Source organism: Athene cunicularia, assembly GCF_003259725.1.
Source record: "Athene cunicularia isolate RWA chromosome 14 unlocalized genomic scaffold, athCun1 chr14_part1, whole genome shotgun sequence".
NCBI lineage: Eukaryota > Metazoa > Chordata > Aves > Strigiformes > Strigidae > Athene > Athene cunicularia.
Window position 1 is genome coordinate 10,098,458 of NW_020799118.1, and position 22,326 is coordinate 10,120,783.

The window sequence follows — 22,326 nt, forward strand, 5'->3', positions numbered from 1 at the left end:
CCACAATGCAAGGATCACTCCTGTTTATTTTCTATGCAGCCCTAATAAAAAGACTTTTGCTCCGACTCTCTTCAAACTAAATCTTGCCAACATAATAAATAGGAACATGAAAATGAAGCCTAGTTTCATCCTCTTTTTTGAAGTCAGCAAAGGACATGCTGAAGGGAGTTGAGCCTTCCCCTGCAGAGAGGAGATGGATTCCACTGGGTCCCCATGATGGGGACACACATATTTACCTCCTCACTGTCAAAGCCATCCTAGGTGTCGTTTCACCATATAGCTCTCGCTGTAACTTGGCAACTTTACCCACTCCACAAAATCATCTGCAAGCTCCCATACCACATCTCTTATCCTCAAAGGATCATGAATCACCAAGGCAGGATAATATTTGAGGACCTAACAGTACTGATGTTGTTAAAAAATAAATCAGCCTTAAAATTGGATGTGTGTACCAGCGGGCAAGAAAGAAGCAATATTGCAGCCTGACTCCAGAAGGTTTTCAGGAGTGATCCAGAGAATATGAGGCCTGTAAAACTTATTTCTGTACCAAATAAAACTAAACAAGAAACAATAACCCCCCAGGTGAAAATAATACTAATAAAGAAAGAAAACCAGTCCTCTCCTATCTACTACAGTTCCCTAAAATTCTTAAAGGAAAAAAAAAAAAAAAAAAAAGGAATCCCTGAGGATTGGGTTTAATTATATGGATTTTCAAAGCCTCTGTGACAAAGTACCATCAAGAAGGCTACAAGAAAACTGAAAAACGAGCAAGGGAAAGAGTGCTATTACAAATCTAGAAATTAACTGAATGGAATTAAGAAAGAAGGTATAACACATGATCAATATTCAACATAGTAAAAGATTACATTGGTGTTCCCCAAGGATTGGTTTTGTTTAACATATTCTTCAGCTATTTGCATAGGAGAGCAAGCTGTGATGCAGTGAGACTGCATATGATATGTTATTGGTTTGGGGGGCATTGAGCTGACCTTGGCTAGTTTGCCTCTTAGGAGCACTAAAATGCTTTGTCTTCACTGTGGATTATCTTGGGAGAGGTTCACTTGCTTTAGTTACAGAAAATATAAAAACACAGCTGTTTAGCAGTTAAGGAGAAACCTAAGAGAAAGCACAGAATAATGAAGATATTTATTCTTTTCTTGCAAGATGTGAGCGAAATGATACCCAGAGGAACTGAATGGCAGTTTTAAACAGATATAAAAACCTCTTTTCTCGAGCTCTGAATTGACCTCTGGAGCTCACTGTCACAGGCTCTCTCAGATCAAGAGTTCAGAAAAGTCCAAAAGTGGATTAGATCCATTCATAGCAAGCTAGTGGTGAAATGCATTTACCAAAGCTTATGAAAAACATCTTTTATAAAGATACCATCGTAGTTTCTTAGGCAGGTTTATACCACAATGTATTCTGAAAACTGAAAATAACCATCTTTCTATATTTGAACAAGACTGAAAAACCTCCCTCTAACTTGCAAGCAATAAAAATTAACGCTTCAATAGCAATTCGCATACCAGAATCGGAACACCTTGACAAAACTAGCAGAGTCACTGCCGCTCCCATTTCACAGATGCGGAATGAAACAGAGTGAAACAGTCAGTGGCAGAGTTGGATTAGTTGGGGGATCCCTGGCTGTGTGCTTGCCAACAAGCCACTGTATCCGCTGACCAACGCAAACCAAGCATAGCAACAGAGCAAATCTCAATGAGGAAGACAACGAACATCCTCAGCTGTTCTCATTCCCTCACCCACGCCGTCCACCGCCCAAGTCCAGGCAGCTTTGCCCTGCAGTGGAGGGCTCCCCAGGGAGCTGAGCACTTCAGCAGCATTCACTGGAAGCACATACCCCTTTGGGATATGTACAGGACAACTACGAACTCTATGTACAGAGTAACTTTCTAAACCCAATTCTATCAGTTCCCTCAATTCCCTGCGGTCTGTGATCTGCATGCAGATGTTTATAGGCAGCAGAGGGCTGGCAGGCTCAGGAGGAGAAGAGCTGTCACTCAATTTGGCCAACAGCTCCAGCAGTGCCCCTTCTTACTTTTTACACCAGGCTGTACATGTACGTGGACCTTTGAGGCTGAGTCTGTCCACTGTCAGCTAGGAATTAACTGTTTAAAGCAGTACATAGATAGCTGAGAAAAGCCCGACCTTCATGGTCTCCTCTTCTGTATCGAGCCATCTCTGTGGCCAGTCACCAGCTCTCTCCACAGTCCAACCCCTAGGTTCCCTCCAGGTGACCATATGTGTGTTCCAAATGTTCTTCTGTCAGACAACATCCTTCCACTGAGCTGCACAATCCAACGTCTGCACACATTCACTTTTACAATTACAAAAAAAAAAATAAAATCTAGAAATGAATTTAACTTTAATACCGGTAATGGCTTGAGGTGTCTCTAGAGTGAAACAGGAGGAGGGAAGGGGGAAGCCAGGTTAATAAAAGCTGTTAATTAGAGTCAAATCTGCTGCTTAATGTGTCAAGAACTAGTGAGGTACGAGTTAATCAACTGTTCTGAGTTCCTTGGGAGACCAATAAACCTGAAGCCTGAAAATGGAAGGAGAAGGATAAGGTCATGGCCTTCAAAGAAGGTGTCTTTAAAATTGCTTAACCCTAAGGCCTAAGCTGGGAGCATCCTCAAAGAGGTCGGGACTTTCCCCATTCTGAACATCCTGTTGTATCACTAATCACCAGCACTCCAAGTCTTTCACTGTATGGTCAGGTTCAGAGATACTTCCTTTTTTCCTTTTTATCTGCACTAGTTGGAACTTCTATAAAGTGTGACAAAAGGCACAGAAAAGATCGGTAACTCTTTGAAACCTTTATTTTTTGTTTCTGCTGTTCCCATTCAGAGGATGTTGCAAAAGCTTAAAGCAAAAGGCAGAAAAGAAACATGGAAGAGTCAGAGAGTATCCATCAAGCCCTGAGTTCAGGATCCTACATTCCTTGTGCGAGAGCTATGAACAACATCTCCCTACGCCATGCAGTGAAAGGAGCTGGCACAGCAGGAACTGCCTTAAAGAATAAATTAATAAAAACAGCAGAGAAAAGAGAATGAATAAAGCCTGTCAAAAAATGAAGGGTTTTGGAGATTGAGCATTTCCCACATTTTAATGCATGTGGAAGATAGAAGGCAAATGATGGGTGATTTTCTTTTGCCATTGAACTATGGAAAGATTTAATCTATTTTCACTCCAATTTACTCTTTGCAAGTCTAGCCTAGATGGAGTACATTCTTCTTCCCTGCAACATGCTAGCCATCATTACCGTTTCTCTGTGATTGCTATGAGAAGAAAAGCTGCAGTTGCTATGGGATCTCTGCCATCACCCAAAAGCTTTCCCAATGGGGTAAAAAAAAAGGGAGCTAGAAGATAAATATTTATAGCAGAGGATTCTACCAGACTTTCAAACTTCTGCTAAAACAGGAGGAATTAAAAACATACTTTTTTTTTTTTTTTTTTTTGACTGAGACATAGCAATTATGAACTCCATCGCCAAGCATACACCCAACTCCAATGAAGTTGTTAATCCATGAATATCATTCATCGCTCAATGGCAGTTCAACTGGGCCATCTCAGTGGTGCAGGTGAGGTTTTGCCAAACAAACAGGAGAAGATAGGCTCTTCATCTGGAGAACTTTGCTTGTACTCCTTCCAGTGCTCTGCCCCCTGACAGCAAACTCCTGCACAGAGGCTGAACTGTTGCTCTTTATAATGATCAAAGACAGAGATATGGCTGCTTACCGTGCTAGACGACAGTGGGTGTTGCAGTTGTGGCTGCCCGGCAGGCAGGGGACGTGGGAACAGCACGGCACAAGGCTTGCTCCCAGATCAGTGGGCCATGGCAGAACTGGACAAGGCTCAGCATGGGCACCATGGTGGACCACGCTTTCTCTGCTCTTGCCACCGTGCTCTGCATGGATGCTGGTGGAAGTTTTTAAAAGAAAAATCCTTTTCCTGAGAGATTTCTTCTCCTGCTTTGCAACCTCTACTTAGTTTAGGGGGCAAATGTGCTAGCTGGCTGTTGTGAAGACAATGTGGACTCCTGAGGTTGGGCCTTGGCACAGAAGGGAAGAGGAACAGATGTTCATAGATTTCATTGCAAAATATAATCACCCACAGTTTTGAACACTACATACAACATATTCTTGGAGGTGTAAAACAGTGGGAATTGCCCTGTGTGTCCTTGTGGACATCTTGGGTGTTCCTCCAGATCTTACCTACATTTTCCATACTGCAACATTTCAGCACTGCAAGCACCAGCCTTCCGAAATGTGGGGAGCACAGAAGATTGCTTCACATATAGCAAAGTAATCTTTCTAGCACTAATTTTCTGGTTCCTCTACAATATCCAGGTCCTGAGGGAAAGCACAGCCCAAAGCTAGCTCTGGATAAAAAGATTAGTTGCTTCTGCATTAAGATGCTTGTAATGATTCAGCAACTTAAAGCCATCTTTCTACCAACAAGGAGTCTTTGTGGTTCCTCTATAAGCCGATAGTTCAAAGTGACAAATAAAATAAAAGAATCTGACATAAGTCATTACTACCTACAAAGCTGTTGTACATTTGTGAGTACAAATGGGTCAATTGTGCCCCAAACTTGCAGTTTTATTCAGCTGGGAGAATAATCCCATCCTTCTTTCAGAAAATAAATCTACAATTCTGCCTTCCTTAACAAGCAATTCACCTGAAGCATTAGCAGTTAAACTAGTAAGAGCAAATGCAGTGTCATCCACAGCTCCAAGGTATGACTGTCATTTCCCAAAAGGCACGTGAAATGCACAGAGGGCAACCAGATCTCCTCATCGGGAGAGCGACCACCTATCTCCTATCTGACATCCCTAATATTTCAGACTCCTTTAAAACCAGGCATTTCCAATAAACTCCAGGAGCAATCAATCCTCTGCTCTTCCTGAAAACTGTTGCTGCACAGAGGAAAATAAATTACAGAATATCTTGGCAAACAATTCAGGGTCAGAAATTTTTCTTTTCTAACAATTAGTAGAGAGCCTTTGCATACCTCCTTCAGCAGCTGCTGAGTGCAGAGGGAAGCAGAGAGGGTCACAACCTTAATTCTGGACACAAATTGGCTGCTGGTTCTCCACTTCCGAAAGGGGGAGAGGAGGTTATGGCCACGGAGTAATGAGTGAGATTACACTGCAATCAGGGAAGGGAGATGTGAACTGGAGAGACGTGCTGAAGGCAGGGAAAACATTCCTTAAATTAAACCCCTATTGTTCACCTTGTCTCTGCCTCGGCGGATAATCCACGAGAGTCTGAGCTCCTGCCAGGAGCCAGTGTGAATAATTCCAGAGCAATTTTCCTACCTGGTAGTAATACAGCAGTCTATGCATGCACAAGCTTTCCACTTCTTTGAGTCATACATATGGGCATGTAAATTTCTGTAATCCCTGGGAATATCCTTTCCTTTCTCCTTTTCCCAGTAAAATCTGTCTTGTGGTTTTCAGGATGAAGGGGTGCAAGCGGCTCTGCTGAGAAATCACAAGCGCTGTACATGACTCCTCAGCACTTTGTGCATCATTAGAGCAAGGTTATTAACAGGACTATTGAGGGCAACGAGACTGTCATCAGTCTGGAGGATGATGTGTGAAAGCAAGGAAGGCAAATGCAAATTTGCAGAGGAAACCTGATTCACTGTGAGGTTTCCTTCTTCTGAGACAGACTGTGAAGAGCTTCACACCTGAAGATAACCTGGTGATAGTAAAACTCTTTCCAAAGGCAGCAGGACAAGAATGACATGAAGGTGCAGGACTAGTCTCCTCAGTGGACATCTGTTCCAGCTTCCATGTTGACATGTGCTGTATAAAAATAGGAACACAACAACTAGCAACTGTAGCTCTCAACACCAGAGACTGTGTAAGAATTTGGGAAATACCGCGTTGGAACTAATGCAACGTGCTTTGAGATCTTCATTCAAAAGACTTCGTGTAAGACTGTAACAGCATACTCTATACAGTACACTGTGATGCTAAATATATCCATGCCCACTGAGAATTGCAGCAATTTGATTTGAGTTCTATCTTTTAAACCACTATAGATATCAACTCTTGCTTCCTCCTTCTCACTAACACTGCTGTAAAGTGCCTGGCACAAATCTACATCAAATGAATATAATTACAGAGGAAAATACATTGCATTAACTTGTATGTCTGGCCTTCCCTCGCTTTTTCTGTCTCACTGCTGTCCTTTCACTCTTTTCTCCTTCCTTTTCTGTATGGCAGTTTCATTTCTATTTTTCTTCACAATTCATCTTTGTCCTTCTTTCAGTCTTTCACCTATTCCTTGTTTCAAGCCCAAAGTTGATTGCTATCCTTTTTTTTTTTTTTCAAGTTTGATTGATTTATTCTGCACTTATGTAATACAAAGCATATAAACTTTAGAACTCCCTGCAGAATACCATAAGCACTGCTACCACCCGTGTAGGTAAGGACAAAAAAAAAAAAGTGAAGTTAACGAAGTGCTAAATTAAGTAAGAATCTCTTACATCATACTTTGAAGCCTGCCAAAATCTGACTCTTCAGATGTACTGCAACAGCAATTTTCTAAGACACAGGTCCTTTGCAGGCAAAAAACCTTTAGTGTCAGACAGGGAAAGAAATACAGATTCTCCCAGCTGCCATAGCAGGGACCAGGGGACGAGGTCATCTTTCAAACAACCAGGCCCCAAGTCATCAGACAGTCACTTCTGCATGGCACCCAGAACAATGCGATTCTTCTTGCCTGCTATGGAAAAGAAAGGGAGGAAAGATGAGGGAAAGGTATTTACTTTTCATATCTTGTCTGAAACACCTGCAGGACTTCAGGCAAGTGATCTCTGTTGAAATTCATTGTATTGCTCAATCCATCCTTGCTTAATTCATCTCATGAAACTCTTAAATGGTACCCAGGCTATAGGCTGGCTCTCTACAGAGATGGGAATTACATCCCTAATTACAAGATATGGTACTGCCCTAATAATAAGTACTGTGCTCCAGAAGTCCCCACTCAGGGGGACGAGCTTTGACCTCTTTTAACAAAGACTGCAAAATAGTTGATAAGAACATTAAAGCAAGTCACTGCTCCAGAAACCGCGCGTTCACTTGCTCTAAGCACTCTGGTGCTGGCTGCAGAAATTAGCTTTTGAGCACATCTTGCTAGTCTGAGCCGGTGATAGCTGTCTGTCTCCCAGCACTGTAACACAGATTTGGGGCAACAGCATACGGAAGCGTAGAAAGTGAACTAGAAAGGCAGATAGTTTTACCTTCACAGTATTCACTTGTCTTACCCCACAATGCCCTAATAGCACCAGGACAAGCTCAGCTCAGCAGGTCCATTCTAGGAGCTGCTGGAGAAAGTAATCTGAATTTTTCATGCCTCTTCAGGACGAGCCTTCATAACCCCTGGAGACGAATGGCTCCTCTACAAAACACAGCCTACCCCAAAAACTGGGCCTTGCTAAGCTATCATTATTGCTCCTCATGTTTCCTTTCAAGCAGCACCTCTTTGCCCTAAGAGCACTCTCCCTCCTCACACTGGCAGCAAAAGACTGCAGCAATCTCTAACTAGGGACATGTTTTCTTCTCCAGCACAGATTCGTAGCATTTAACAGCAAACCTTCAATTATCACAGCACATGACCGTAAAACTTGCTCAACTGGAACATTCAGTTATTTCTAACCTTGCCTTCAGTCGTCTTCTTTCTTTTGCCCCCAAAGCCATTTAAAATAGTATTCTCTTGGAACCTCTGGACGGCCTGACTACCACAAAGTTAAACCATCAGTCAAAATGATTAAAATTATATGGAAATATACACATCTCCTTCAACACTGTACTGAGAACATGGCTCCTAATGGGACATCACTACACATTACTCATAAGGCCAAGACATGTGGCATTTCCCAGAGAACCTGCACATTCACCTTTTTATGCCAGGTGACTTATAAGCAGCAATCAGTCTTCTCCTTTTGAGGCTCTGCCTTCCATACACATAATCTGAGTCCTTAAAATGAACCCGCTGATCTGGATTCCACCTGCTCGGTAAAAAAAAAATTAAAGAGGAAAGTCTTGGAAATATATAGCAACAAGAAACTGGCAGGACAAACTCACACTCCCACTGTGCCAAATTGCAAGTTTAGTAATTCTGTTTTCTTCCCGCTGAGTGGAAGGTGTCATTAGCTGCCATATTTAGAGCCACAGAAAAGGTTCTTGGAGCAATCCCCAGCCCCTCTCTGAACCAGGTGGCCCCTGACCACAGGAGCTCTCTGCAGCTGGGGACCTTCACCTTCATCTTCCTGCAGTAACCACTTCAATTTTAACAGAAAGGAAATAAACGGGGCAAGTGGCATAATATGAAGAGAAACCCTCAAGCTATGTTGTCCTCCTTCAGACTGAAACTCATCCCTGCATCAGGGCCACTTTAAAGACCCTGCGCTGCATAAATCACTCTTGGGTGCTTTTAACTCCAGAATAGCTTTCCTTCTGGGAGAGGATTTCTCCTCTAGGCCAGTCTCTGTGGAGCACCCATTGAACCAAATCCTCATTAATTTAATATAAGAATTCAAAGAATCATCCTCTTACTGTGAGCCTTGGAGGGGAGCACAAAGGCCTTGGAAACGTCCTGCAATGATGCACATGTGCACCTGGGCTTGAGACTTGTCTGCTGACAACAATCCTTCATGCTTTTGAGAACGTTAGCCCATCTGACCATGAGGAGACATCCTGCTTCTGCAAACATGCCCGTCTGCTGCGAATGCCTACACTGGCTTTGCTGGCAGCACTGTGCGACAGGGAGGAGGAACAGCAGAGTGCAGTTGTGTTTGCTCAACGGCATTTTGAAGAAATAAAGATAAAAATCCATAACCGTAGGTGGTATTCATGATGCATACAATGAGGAGGGTGGGGGAATGCAAGGAATTGCCCCTTTCATGCGGTGACCAAGGATGGGAACGCCCTGCTGTTTCCAGATTTGTTTGGGATGGTTGAAATGAAGACCACCTGCACTGCCTGAGAATTGGGAAAAACTGTGCAAACATTCATCATTTATAAGATAGCTGTCCAGAGGCAAATTGCCTGGAATCACTTAAAGGAAGAAATCCCATCTCTCTCTGGCAGTCGCCTGGCACAGGCCTTTTCCACTGACACAAAGAGAGGGGAAAAAAATCACTTTCATTTCTAATTAATCTTCTGGTATATAATACTTTTAATTAGGAAAAAAAAAAGTCTGCATGCTCTTTGAGAGAGGAAGGAAGGAGCCAAAAGCAAGGCAGAAAGCTCTGGCATCTTGGCTGCAGTTCAGGCCTCGTCCTCTTTAAATCTGCCGGGGCAGGTGAACCCTGCAGCCTGCTGCTGCTCCGCTCTCCGCGACAGGACCGAGGCCCTGCAATGCTTCAGGGGGCTGCTCTGGGGGTGAGGAGTGGGACTGTGTGGTACAGACCCGGCTATTTACCCTAGAAAAGAAAATCCAGGTGAAGATAAGCGTGTGTGTGTAAGTATCTGAAAGGTGCCTCGGACAGAAATGAAGCAGACTGTTGGACAAAGCATGAACAAGACAAGCAGAAAGTCCCAGGGACAAGGAGATCCAATCCATGCATTATTCTCTTCAAAATAATAACCCAAAAAAATGATCATTCCCCAACCCCAAATTTCCTAGCCCTTCTTTCTCCTTCTAATGTCTCTCTTCCCTGCATTCATTATTAATACCACTGGGGGTACAGATTTGCACTTTGGTTTCTGAAAAATTAATTCAATGATTAAAATTTCAGTCCCTGAGTGATGGAAGCAGCTCAGGCAAGCTGGAGATTCCCCTTTGCAGTTTGAAAGCCTTTGGTATGCTGCCCGCTTACCCCCTGCATGGGAAGCCTCCCAGTAAACCTAGCTCAAGGGGGGAAATCTGATAGAATATGTGGGTTTAAGTTGACCAAGTTCTGCTTTTGTGGAGAAGCCATTTCAGTTTAATACCTTATCAATGCTCAACTCCGGGTTCTTCCACGGCTCAGTACTCATGGCTTTCTACACGATCCCCTGGGTAAGAGAAAAATCTCCAAATGAATGTAAATATTAATCAACACTGTACATCTATCACTCACTGGCAAGCTGACTGTTGGCTGAGAGACTTTTGGTGTGGCTAATGAAATTTTCTGTGACACTGTGCTTAAAGTGAAAGAATAGCAGAGAAAGGCTCGCAGAGAAAGACACCTTCTCAACTCACAAAAAAAATGTCTATTTTCTCATCTGCACCCACGCCTATCAGCACAAAAAGCAAGACCCAAGGAACTTGCAAACTGGTGAGGAAAGGGTGCCAGATCACACAGCACCCACCCCTGGGGGACAATTTCACCCCATTCTAGCAAAGCAGAGACCCTCACTGCAAATTCACTATCAGCTCAGGAAGGTCCTTTCCTGGGCTGTAGTGGAGCTACCCTTCCCATCACCTCTGCATCAAAGGAAAAAGCAGGCAAAAAGCCTGTGTAATTCTCCACCCTCAATTCCTGGCACTGTTATATTTATTTATTTTAAAACAAATGTGAGAGAGAAGTCAGCTCTGAGCAGCACATGGAGCTGAGGAGCTCAGAACCCTTCTCCAGATTTAGATAAGAGAAGGAGGAGGAAGGGCTGGATTTAAACCTACACATACTGATTTCATTCCTAAGGTGCTAAAAAATAGCAAAATAGAACAAACACAAAAAAATAAACTGCCCTTTCCATAACACTTTACTGAGTAAAAACCCAACTAAACCTTAAAGCAGAATTAAGATGGCAAACTCCTCCATCCTTGGGAAGCAGCATCTTTCCACTCACAAATCAACAACAGGCTGAGAACATGGTGGGAAGTCAGGGCAGCACTGGCAGGGTATTCCCCACCAACCAACGCAGCAGTGCTTGTGCTGCTTGTGGGGATAAGAAAGGGACAAAGAGGAACGGGAAGCGCTGTGAGGAATTCTGCTGAAATCCTCTGCGGGCAGCAAAACAGCAAAGCTCTGAAACTGAGAACTGATTTTCTCTGAAGCAACAGGATTAGTGACAGGCCATGTTGCACTTCGTTGGGGTCATGACAACTACAGGAACACTATATGCTCACTCAACTCGGACTCAGACACTGCATTTGCTCCTGAAATATTTTATCAAAGCAAAGTTTCTGAAAGCTCTCCTAAATGATGAGTTTCAGGGAAAAACCTCTTTGCCAGCTCCAGAAGAACATACGGTGTGTATATCACCAGCAAGTGCTACCAGGAACAAAACTCAACACACAGAAACCTAATTTTACCACATTCGCTGAAACTTTGCAGGGTGAATGTGCAGAACATTGGTTGCTTGGAAAGCTCGCTGCTCTTCTCCCTTGAGATGTGGCTTTGTGGAGGTTTCAGAATACATGTGCTTTTCAGTATATGTGTGCTTTAATGTGCTGTTCAGCTTGTGAAGTTATTCTGAGCTGAGAGCCTTTAGCACCATGGTCCTGTACCTACAGGACAGACAGCGCATGAGTACACACAGTATTAGCTCCTTGCATGCTTTCATCATATGCCAGCCTTCCCACCTCAGGACAGGTTCATTCATCCTGCTCTTACAGAGTCCAGGCTGTTTTACTGAACCTGTGGCTATTAACTTTCCCCTTCTGAAAAGGCTCCAGAGCAGGGCACATCCCACCTGCAGCAGTGTTGACTCCAGTCTTGTGACACCAACACACCTGAGAGATGACGTGTTGGGGTGCACAGCCCTGGCGCTCCGTGCAGATCAAAGAGGAAATGGAATTGCTGGAACAAGCACTTTGGCACAGCTTCTTGGCTGGACTAAAGGTTTATTCCTGGGATGCTGCCTTCCTGCAGACTAAGGAAAATTAAATTTAGCACTTTGCAAATAAATAGGTTAAGGCTGAAAGGACACTATTTAGGAATTTACTGCTTACAGCAGCCTCAGAGATTATAGATCCATCACCGTCTATTACCTTGCTAGTTACTGCTTCCACTCTGTCTATCTTCCCTACTTACAGAGTGGTCCTTTCATCAGGTCTTTTTCTGTTCCAACTTGAAACTGTCATCACTTTAATGGGATTATATGAAGAAAAACAACTTTGGGCTGCAGCGACTCTGCCAAAAAGCCAAGGACATCTCCTGTGCTTTCACAGGACAACGTGGTGAGATTCTTGCCCGACAGAGACACACACAGATGTCTGACAACCTCCTGGGAAATACAGCAGTGGACAGCTGTTTACACATGTGTCCTAAACCTCTGGGCCTCTGTGCAACTGTTACCTGTGCCCTTTCAACACCCAGGAACACAAGAGCTTTCGCAGGGACCAGCAAACTGACACCTGACTGGTAAAACCTTGCTGCAGATTCATTGTAGCTACATTGCACATGGCATGAGAACTAGTCACTGAATGCACCAACATGATTGTAAACTCCCGCCTCATGCTGCATGCACCTCTTCTACTGTCTGCTTCTTATAAAAAAATCATCTGCAGACAGTCCCCTCTCCAGAGTCAGATACATCCCAGAAACACAAAGTGACAGCCAGCACATGAAACTCTCTCCAGAGCCTTCCATTAAGACAGACAAACCCTTCAGTTTAACGTTGAAATTTATGTCAGCTCCCCAGAACATGGTTGAGAGAGATCCACTGTTATCAGTTACCTGATTTAGCTGAAACTGAATACAGATCAGGGACAAATTAAAATTTTCAAGCTTCTGTTTGATATATCCCCTCCAAGATACAGGCAGACAGGCTTGTCTTCTTCTGGAAGCTAATGATGCCATCAAAAGATAATCTTGGGAGTTACCAAAGCTGGAGGTCATCCTCAGCTCTCAAATTCCCTGCTTCCCTCATGGAAGAGAAAGCAGCAGTGTGATTTAGCTATGGATCCTTGTAAGACAGATTTGACATAAAATACCTTTCTGCACTTCTTCCTCAAAGGATGTTCTCATGCAATTGGCAAGTAAGAAAATACATTAAATCCGAAGTCCTAAAATAGGACTAAGTTACCTGCTCTTAGCACTAACATTCACAGGGGGCAGAATGAATGTTTTTCATGTGTGGAGTTAGGATGATTCATGTTCTTGTTTGTTTGAAGCATATGGGAGAAGAGGATAGGTTTTTCACCATTTCCATGTGTATGAATAAAGACAGTTGATACTTTATTAAATCCTAACATTAATCTGTACCTACGTTAAGTATTAATTCCTTAAGTATACAGAATGTAAAGAGCTGATCTGCAAAACTGTTGTTCTGTATGTAACACAGGGTAAGGCTTCAGCAGAATCACAGAAGCCAGTCCCGGTAACAAAGCTCTCCAGAAGGATTTTCGGTGTACTGCTGCATTCTGTCACTGCTCCACAGGAACAGCACCATGGTAAGGACACCAGCATTAATAGATTCATACTGCACCACTGACAGGACATGGTATGATCCTGAGAGCCTGCATGGCACATTGTGCTTAAGACTCCTCAATGCTGTGAAGTGCATCAAATCTTCAAGAAATGCCATGACTGAATGCTTGATGTGCTTCCAGCCCTCTCCAGTAATAACTGCCTCCAAATAGAGGTGGGATGCCTTGGAGCAAAGCAGAAGGTACACTCACAACAGTTATTATTTTTGCTTTCCTACAGCAGTTTCTCAAAAATAAAATGTAAGAGACCTTTGTTTAGGTAAAGGTCTTAGGGAACACCCAACCACAGCAGAGACTGAGACCCCATGAAGAGCAGCTGCCTAACAAGCTTTGCAATATGGGCTCTTATCTTAAACTGGCAAGCCAGTTTGAGAAAAAGCGTATTAACTGGTTTATGCATCACTAACCTCGTGGTTAAGAGCCATGTAGTAATTGAACATTTAGACTTTGAAGCGTGGAAGCAATACAAGGAAGACAGAGGAACGTGTGGCTGTGAGATCCCAGCTCCCGTCTCACCCCTGACGGGGGCCCTTTGACTGCTAAAGGGGACCTGTGACCACGACACCCCATTCTCTGCTCCCTACTATTCCCCCACTACAACCCTCCCCATTCACCTACCAAGCCTTGTGGGAAAGGGCCAACCACCTCATTATCCAAACTAAATTTAGGCTGAAACCTTTTAACTCTGAAATCCTAGATGAGGGCACAACACAAGTATTTCTATTCACAATAAATAAAGACAACCTTTACATGAGTCCAGATCCACTCTTCCAATGGAGATGACAGATGTCCCAAGACCATAGCAGCATGGGAATCTTGTGCTGTCTCCTTATTTGTGAACAGTTTTTTATACACACAAACACACACCCTCTTTCCTCCCTGAAGATTAGAAAATCTTTTGCCCCAGTCAAGCATGGGTAGTAGCTGTAACTCCCAAAGCAAGAGATAAGTCCTAATTATATTTGTATTTAAACAACATGCTGCTTACTCAAGAGAGGCAGTGGCTGCTGCTCACTCTCGCTGGTGGCTTTGTGCAGGCTGAGCTGTGCTATGACCTGGGACACTCATATGCTGTGCGTGCTTTGCTGGATGTTACCAGCTGCATCTCACCTCAGAGCTGTTTCCTGGAGCTAACTGCTTTTCCTAGAAGACTCACAAACCTGTTCCTGGAACATACAGGGGAAAGGTGAAGGAGTGGTACAAAAGCCATCCTGAAGTCCCTCAGCAATGCTCTGACTGCATGCCCTCTGCACCACCAACCACTCCTCAGTCAGCTAAAAAGAGGCTTCAGGGATGTCCCTGTGGGATCACAAGTGGAGGAAAGGGCCTTGGGGATTGCTAAAGTCCCTGACACCATTTGTCACACAGGGATGACATAGAAGATTATGTCTTTACAGTCTTGCTGCAGCTGAACACAGTGGCCTTGGAGCAGGCCAACACCATCAGAGAGGCCCAAAACTGGCCCAAGGTAGGCCTGTCAGCCCCTCATCATGTCCAAAGACAGATGAATAATTGAGACTGTGGAACAAACAGGGAAGAAGTCTGAGATGCAGGCTAGGCAGAAACTCATGTCTTTTCTCCTGCAAAAGGATAAAAACCTCCAGCAATTTCTACTCCTTTTCATGTGCAGCTTTGAACATAACCATACGCAAGCAACCAGCGGGGTTGTGGTTTGCTGACATAGCTCCGCATGTTCTGCAAATTCACAACAGAGCACCCAGGGAAAGCAACAAGCATCCATCAAAAGCTGCTTTGCAAAACACTCATTTCATGTGTGTTGCAGTGAGGCCTTGGCATTCCCCATCACCCGGACTTGAAGGCATCACCTTCTCCTTCAGGAGTGCCAATCACAGAGGCTCTAAGTAGAACATCTTTTGAAACTACCAGAGACTCAAATAAATAAATAAATTCAGTAAATTGAAGAGCTTTAATGCCAGCTGAAGGTGGTGGGTACCCACAGAAAAGGAAAGGAGTGGCTGTGCCACCCCAGGCCTCCAGGACCATGCCAGCTGCACCACGCATCCAAGGGACAATTTGCTGCATCCATTCATGTATGACAAAAGCTGGCTGCACAGCTTACATCTCCAACCCATTCATACACAGCTTCCTCACCTCAGAACATTTTGAAAAGCTTCTCAAACCCCTGTGGAATCCCATGAATGGTAATATCCTGTGTCCAGGTGAGAGAGAGAGAGAGAGAGAAAAAACTAGAAGGTTGAGTGACTAGGCGCAAAACCAAGCAGCAATTTAGCAGCAGAGATGGCAATGAAAATCTGGGAGGGGTTTTGCTTACGTCCCTTCCACTTTATCTGTTATTTAACACCATTTTTGTTGCACAGTGCGTAAACACAGTCCTGTCAGCCCACACAGTCCTTTGTAAGCTGTTCAAATACAGCAGCGGGCAGACGCAGACATCCTTCTCCCCCGAGACCTCTCGTGGGGAGTCCAGGCACAGCCAGCGACAAGAACAACTCTTCTTGAGCAAATTGCAATCATGTGGGTATTGAGAATGGGGTGGGGTGGGGAAAGGAAGGAGAGCTAGGATCTGCTCTGCCTCCCGCTAACTTACACTGACAGAGCGGCAGCTTTTGTGCTGTCTGGGGCGCAGGGCTGTGCTGGGGTGAGCAGGGCTGCCTGTCTCTGCCGTGCAGCACACGGATGGAGGCAGCAGCTGCTGGTTTGGGGCACAGGCAGAGCCAGGGCCAGGACCTGCCCCATGCATTGTCCCACACCACACATTCCTCCAGGGCTGTTCCTTGGATGCTCTGGTTTAATTAAATTCTCAACAGTGACTGTGCTTCATGTTGGGGCATGTGACTCTCCCTAGAAAGCCTGGGCTGTCTCTCCCATTTCACTAAATAAGAGATATTTTAATGAAGGAAAAGGAGATTTAGTGGAAGATGAAGTGCAAACTTATTAAAAAGGCGTATTCCAGTAACTTAGTTACTGTTATTGCAGAATCACAGAATCATTAGGTTGGAAAAGATCTTTAAGATCATTGAGTCCAACTGTAAACCTAACACTGCCAAATCCACCAGAAGATGTGAAACAGATGCTGAGGTCCTTCAGCTGGGATGGCTGATGTCTGCTGTGTCCTGTTGCCATCAGCAGTACTGATAGTGATGGTGGCTGAAGTCAGGTGCAGAATTTGTGGGAATAACTTGAAAGCTGCCTTTTGTCAATGCTCTGCTTCTTTGCTGAGAGAGAGGAAGTACAGATGGAGAGGCAGAGCTCATGTCACCACAAGCAGGATGATGCCCGGAGGGAAACCTGAAGATACAGCACTGGCGCTGCCGTGCCCTTGGGGTGTGAAGGGAAGGGGAATCACAAAAGCAACAACTTGGTGGCCAACAGCTGATGTGATTACAAAGCAGACAGAGAGTTGCATCTGAATCTCAGATGGCATCTATGAGCCAACCTCATGTTCCCTGCCCAAAAACAGGCCCGCTTTTTTGAAGTGATGGGTTATGTTATCTGCTTCACAGTGTAACACATCACTCACTCCAACAGAGAGGATGCACCCATCAGCAAGACAAATCTCTGACCTTTCAGAGAGCCTCACACGTACCATCCTCCCACTAGTCAGGAAAGACTCAGTCACTGGAATAATTCTCCAACATCATCAGCATTAATTACCTGCATGGCTGTGCCTACCCTGGCAGACTCACAGGCATGGCAGGGAAGGGGAGCAAGTGGTGCCAACATGCTGGAAACGAATATTGCGCCAGACCGACAGGTAACAGTGGAGTGTATTCCCGAGCCCAAAGCTGCTCTGTGTTCCCCATCAGCACAGTCTATTTATCCTCACAACAGACTAGTGACATTGGCAGGAGCATCGTCCACCTTGTACAGATGGGAAACAGAGGCAGAGAAAGAATGTTAACTTTGCTCAGCTGGAACGAGGCTTCAGCCCAGCTTCCTGAAGTCTTGGAGCAGCATCTTTTTGCTCAGAAATTCTGCAGTAAAATGAAAACCTGCTGTTAGATCTCTCCACAATCCCCGAGGTGACTGGTTTCACTTGGAAAAAAAAAAAAGAAAAAAGAAAAAAGGGAAAAAAAAACACCCCTACCCTGCCCTAGGGGTTAGCCAGTTGTTTAGGGAAGCACATGCAGTAAGAGAGAAACTGCGCTAGGAGGTAAAAAAGCACGAGAAAGAGCAGAATAAGATGAAGACAGTAGTTAGGTCCTAACATGAAACAGGCTGCTACAATATCTGAAAGAAAATGATGCATAGGCAATTTAAACACAGGATTTGATGCTGTAACAACAGATTGCTCAACAACTCCCATTTTAGAGCTGCTGACTAGTGCCAGCCGAGAGGGGTCCTTGCTGACCCTTCCAGGAATGCCCGTGCAATCATCTGGCAGGAAGGCATCACGCTCACACAGTGACGGCAGGTGCTCCCAGAGCTGAGCAGAAATCAAGTCTCCAACAACCACACAGGCAAATTGAAAACAAAATATAAAAATAAAATAACTTGTAATTAATAAGAATAAGGAGTTAACAGAGGCCTACACTCTCTAATCAATCTCTTGCTGCCTGGCCTGCTCCGCCGATGAGCCCCATTGTTATTTTTGATTGTGTGTGCAAGAGCGCGAGACGACTGCTGGAAGAATAGCACTCCATCAAAATTGTGATTTCTTTCTCCCCTTGAGACTCATCAAGGGTGAGGAGGAGGAGAGGGGAGAAGATAGAGATGCAAGAAGAAACAAACAGCTAGAACATACTTCTCAGAGATACTCTAGTTTGTTCAAGGAGGAACTAACTGAAACTGCAGGTATGCTGAGCATGGGGACCTCAGATTCAGAGCTCCCAACAGTGCTGTCAGCTTCAAGACCAAACAAGAGCACTCAGGTGAGTAAAAGTAATCTCTGTATTAACCACCCTCCTTATTCTGAGATGTGCGTTGTTCACCAGTGTGGCCCAGCAAACTGATGCTCAGGCTGCTCTGGGATCTCAGCAGACTGCACGTTTGAACACACAAGTTTTGTCTCTCCCTTTCAGCCAGCAGTTTGTCAACATCACTTTGTGTTTGAAAAATAGCTTCCGAGTTCTTTCTTATTCAATCCGGCCTCATTTCCTTCTGCAAGAAAAGGGAATTAAGCTATTACTTCTTGTGCACATAGCTGCTCTATTGCATTTTACACACCTTGTCAATACAGGGGGAACAGAACAGCACGGTACACAAGTGGTAGGGCAAGCAAAGGAAGGCTGGGAAGATACAGGTGGTGTCTGCCCTTCCACTGCATCCTTCTTTGTATGGAGTCTTTGTCACCCCTTTGTGTTCTGCCTCTCCACCCACAGTGAAACACATCAGGAGCACTTTTCAGATCACCTCGAAGTTTGATAGTGACAGTTCTGTAGAATCACAGAATTGTTTGGATTGAAAGGGACCCTAAAGATCATCTAATTCCAACCCCTCTGCCATGGGCAGGGACACTTTCCACTAGCCCAGGTTGCCCAAAGCCCCGTCCAACCTGGCCTTGAACCCTTCCAGGGAGGGGGCAGCCACAGCTTCTCTGGGCCACCTGTGCCAGGGCCTCACCACCCTCACAGGGAAGAATTTCTTCCTTAGATCTAACCTAAATCTCCCCTCTTTCACTTTAAAGCTGTAACCCCTCATACTATCCCCATACCCCCTGAACAAGAGTGTCGTCCCCCTTTCCTGTAGCCCCTTTAAGTGATGGGAGGCTGCTCTAAGGTCTCCCTGGAGCCTTCTCTTCTCTGGGCTGAACCCCCCCAACTCTCTCAGCCTGTCCTCACAGGGGGTGCTCCAGCCCCCATGAATCTTCGTGGCCTCCTCTGAACCCACTCAAGCAGGTCCATGTCCTTATCTTGGGGTCCCCAGGGCTGGACACAGCACTGCGGGGACGTGTGTGTGCTCATGAAAGCGGAGCAGAGGGGGAGAATTCCCTCCCTCGCCCTGCTGGCCACACTGCTCTGGGTGCAGCCGCTATCAAGAAAGTGACCAGCACCACACTCATGCTGCAACAGTGGAAATAGTTTACCTGAAGCAGAGTAAATAACCAAGCAGAGATTTCTCTCTCTGAACACTGTTCTTGCTTCACATTCTCAAGTATTTCCAGAGGATGGAGTTGAACATGGCCAGGTACAGCAACAGCAAAAGCATATGTAGACACAACCCAAAAACTAAGCAGCATGCATGGGAATTTTCTTCCTAACCTCTGTAGTAAAATGTTGCCTTTATACCCCAAAGCAGAGAGCTCTGCACGTCCCTGCTTAAGGTAAGTGTAAAAACTAAATGTAAAACTAGGCATTATTATTTGTCCACAAAATTATCTTACCATTTTAGAAAAAGGTACTAAGCTCCTGCTCTCAGCAGTACCTTGAAGTCATAGGGTTTATAAAATAAAAATATTTCCGCTCTCTTCATTTTAAATTAATTGGCTTCAAATGCTTTGACTGGGACTGTATCTTTAGGCACACAAAAAGAAAAAGCCCATGATTTAATTTCTCTACACTGTTTGTTCATTTGTACAAGTGTCTCCAAATCATCTCCTCTTCAAATTTGACCAGTCTTTCTGTTTACCAAAAGACGTTCTTTGTCTGAAACAACTGTCATTGCCTTTCTAAAGGCCTCATTTCCTTACTCTCATTCAGGATCTAGCCAAAGACAAGGATAAACCGCATGAGGCACACACGGCCAAGCAACGACATCCTGATTTGCCACTGCTTAATTCCAAGTTGGCTAGGCTGATTTTGAGGCTCCCCAGCACTGTTTGTTTGTTTTAATAGATATCTTTAATGGATTGGTACAAAGGGAGTCAATGCAGTTCTTGGCTTTGTAACGGGTGGGCTGGTCTAGACACACCAGTCGAGGATTATGCAGAACACAAAGTCTGTGTCATGGCCTAACACATCTGATGTACCAGCAACGGGAACAGAATATGAAATTGTCAAGTGCCCCAATAACTATAATGCATTGCAGACCACAAAAAAATCAACAGAAACTAAACTCCTGGTGAGGAATCAGTAACACCACTTTCCACAGCATTTAATTAAAAGAATAAAAAAAGAGCAAACAAGCGAGAGTGAGCTGTGAAGTCTGAGATGCGCCTCGCTGCCTACGCACTCACACACAGAGGGTCTGAAAAATCACCGGAACATCCTTCAAGTTGATGAGCTCATGTGTTGCATCGATAGGGATTGCCAATAAATGCTGATGTGGTTTCACTGTAATTCAGTGCTCATTTATAGATGTAGTCATTTATATTCACAGCATGGCACTGTGATTAACCCTTTCATTGAAGCTGCAATTCCAATTAATGTGAATTGGCTGGACTCATACAGCATGTAGATAATAAGCTCTATTGCAGCAACAGCATACCTTGGTCAGGAAAACCAAGCACATCTTTCATCTTCATTTAGCTTTGAAGGGGTTACATTACAGGAGCTCCTATTGCATCCCTGCTATTGAAGCCTCACTGAAAATTAAATGCCACCAGCAGCGCTACTGAAATATGCTCTAAAGTTTATAGGCAAACTACAGAAGCTTGTAAAGTGCCAGGGGACTTCTCTGGTTTAATTATATAGACCCTGTTCCATAAATTGCTTGAATGGAATAAATACAAACAGCATTTCCTGCTTTGTGACTTCTTTGGGTTAATGAAATGCACACAAACACCCACAGTCTGCTATGGCTCAGAAATTCCACAGCATAAATACACAACCTCACTGGAAGCCGTAGTCAGGATTCAAGCCTTGGTACATACATGAGAATCAGCTGCCTGGACTCAGCAAGGAAATAATTTGTTGTTTATATTCTATTGCTATTCTAAGCTGCAGACAGTGGGAATTGTCTGTGATTTACTGAACAGGGAGAAAGAATCTGAGAATTTGTTGTTCAGGCTCTAATTAGCAAATCCACTTCTATCTGAAGAGGTGGGTGAGGTACGAGAGGCTGAGGAATCCCATGAATCAGCAAGCAACCCACCCTTAGCTCTGGGAAATGTGAGATCTGCTGGTGACACTTACCTCCATCCTCTGGACATTCTTGGGAATAAATACTTGAATGAAGAAGAGAAAGCTAGAAGAATGTTTAGGGAGAGGAATCTGTACTTTATCATTCACTCTTCTGCATGTAAATTATTTTTATTGCCATGACATGGAGGAGAATTTTATGCCACTGGAGATAAACTACTGAGATGCCAGCCAGTTCTTGTTCATGTGGCCAGTAAGCGATTTTCTCATACTTTCTGAATTTTTTCCAAGCATACCATCTCTCCTACGATGCAAAAAGAACTGCTAGTTGTACTGTCTAGCCATGGCATCCAACAGACATCTCCAGGAGTCTGCTGAAGTTTCATTCACTAAACATTTAACACTACAGGTGTGAGCACAGGCTTCTGGAGGTGTTAGAGCTAACAGCATTACACCACCTCAACAGAGACCTGTTTTCAGGATTCAAGGACAACACCTTAAAAAACCAACAGTTATTCTTCTCCCTGGACACTGAGCTTTCCTTTCTTGCTGCTATTCATCTCAGTTAGTTCTGAACCCTGATAAGGCCAAGTAACACAAATGTTTTGGGGATATTTTCCTAGTTTTACTAAGGATCCTAGGTGCTGTCTTATACTTACCCTCGCTTTATTTATTGGTTATTTTGGGTTTTTTTTTGAGGCTCTGAGAAAAACATTTGTTCTGATATGTAAAGAAACAATACTGCAGCAATACACATGCGGTACACAACTGTAAGTCTGCAGAAACAGAACTTCCTCAGTTCCTACTTGTAGATTTCCCTCCTGTACCAAACACCTCCAAAACCCTCATCCTTCTGATAAATGAGACCCCCTCATTTCCTCATCTCCTACCCTGGGGGCATCAGTGTGAAGCAGGTATGATTTTAAGTGCCAGTTGTGTTTGCCACCGAGACGGAGAAAGTTCTCCCACTGACCTGTAAACTTGAGCTGTTGACA

The 22,326-nt window shown here is 44.3% G+C and overlaps 1 protein-coding gene across 6 annotated transcripts in view; it reads right to left on the reverse strand.

The window, feature by feature from the left end:
• MAD1L1 (mitotic arrest deficient 1 like 1) overlaps positions 1–22,326 on the reverse strand; it is a 376,614-nt gene that overhangs the window by 70,858 nt on the left and 283,430 nt on the right. The gene's annotated exons all lie outside the window — the stretch shown is intronic.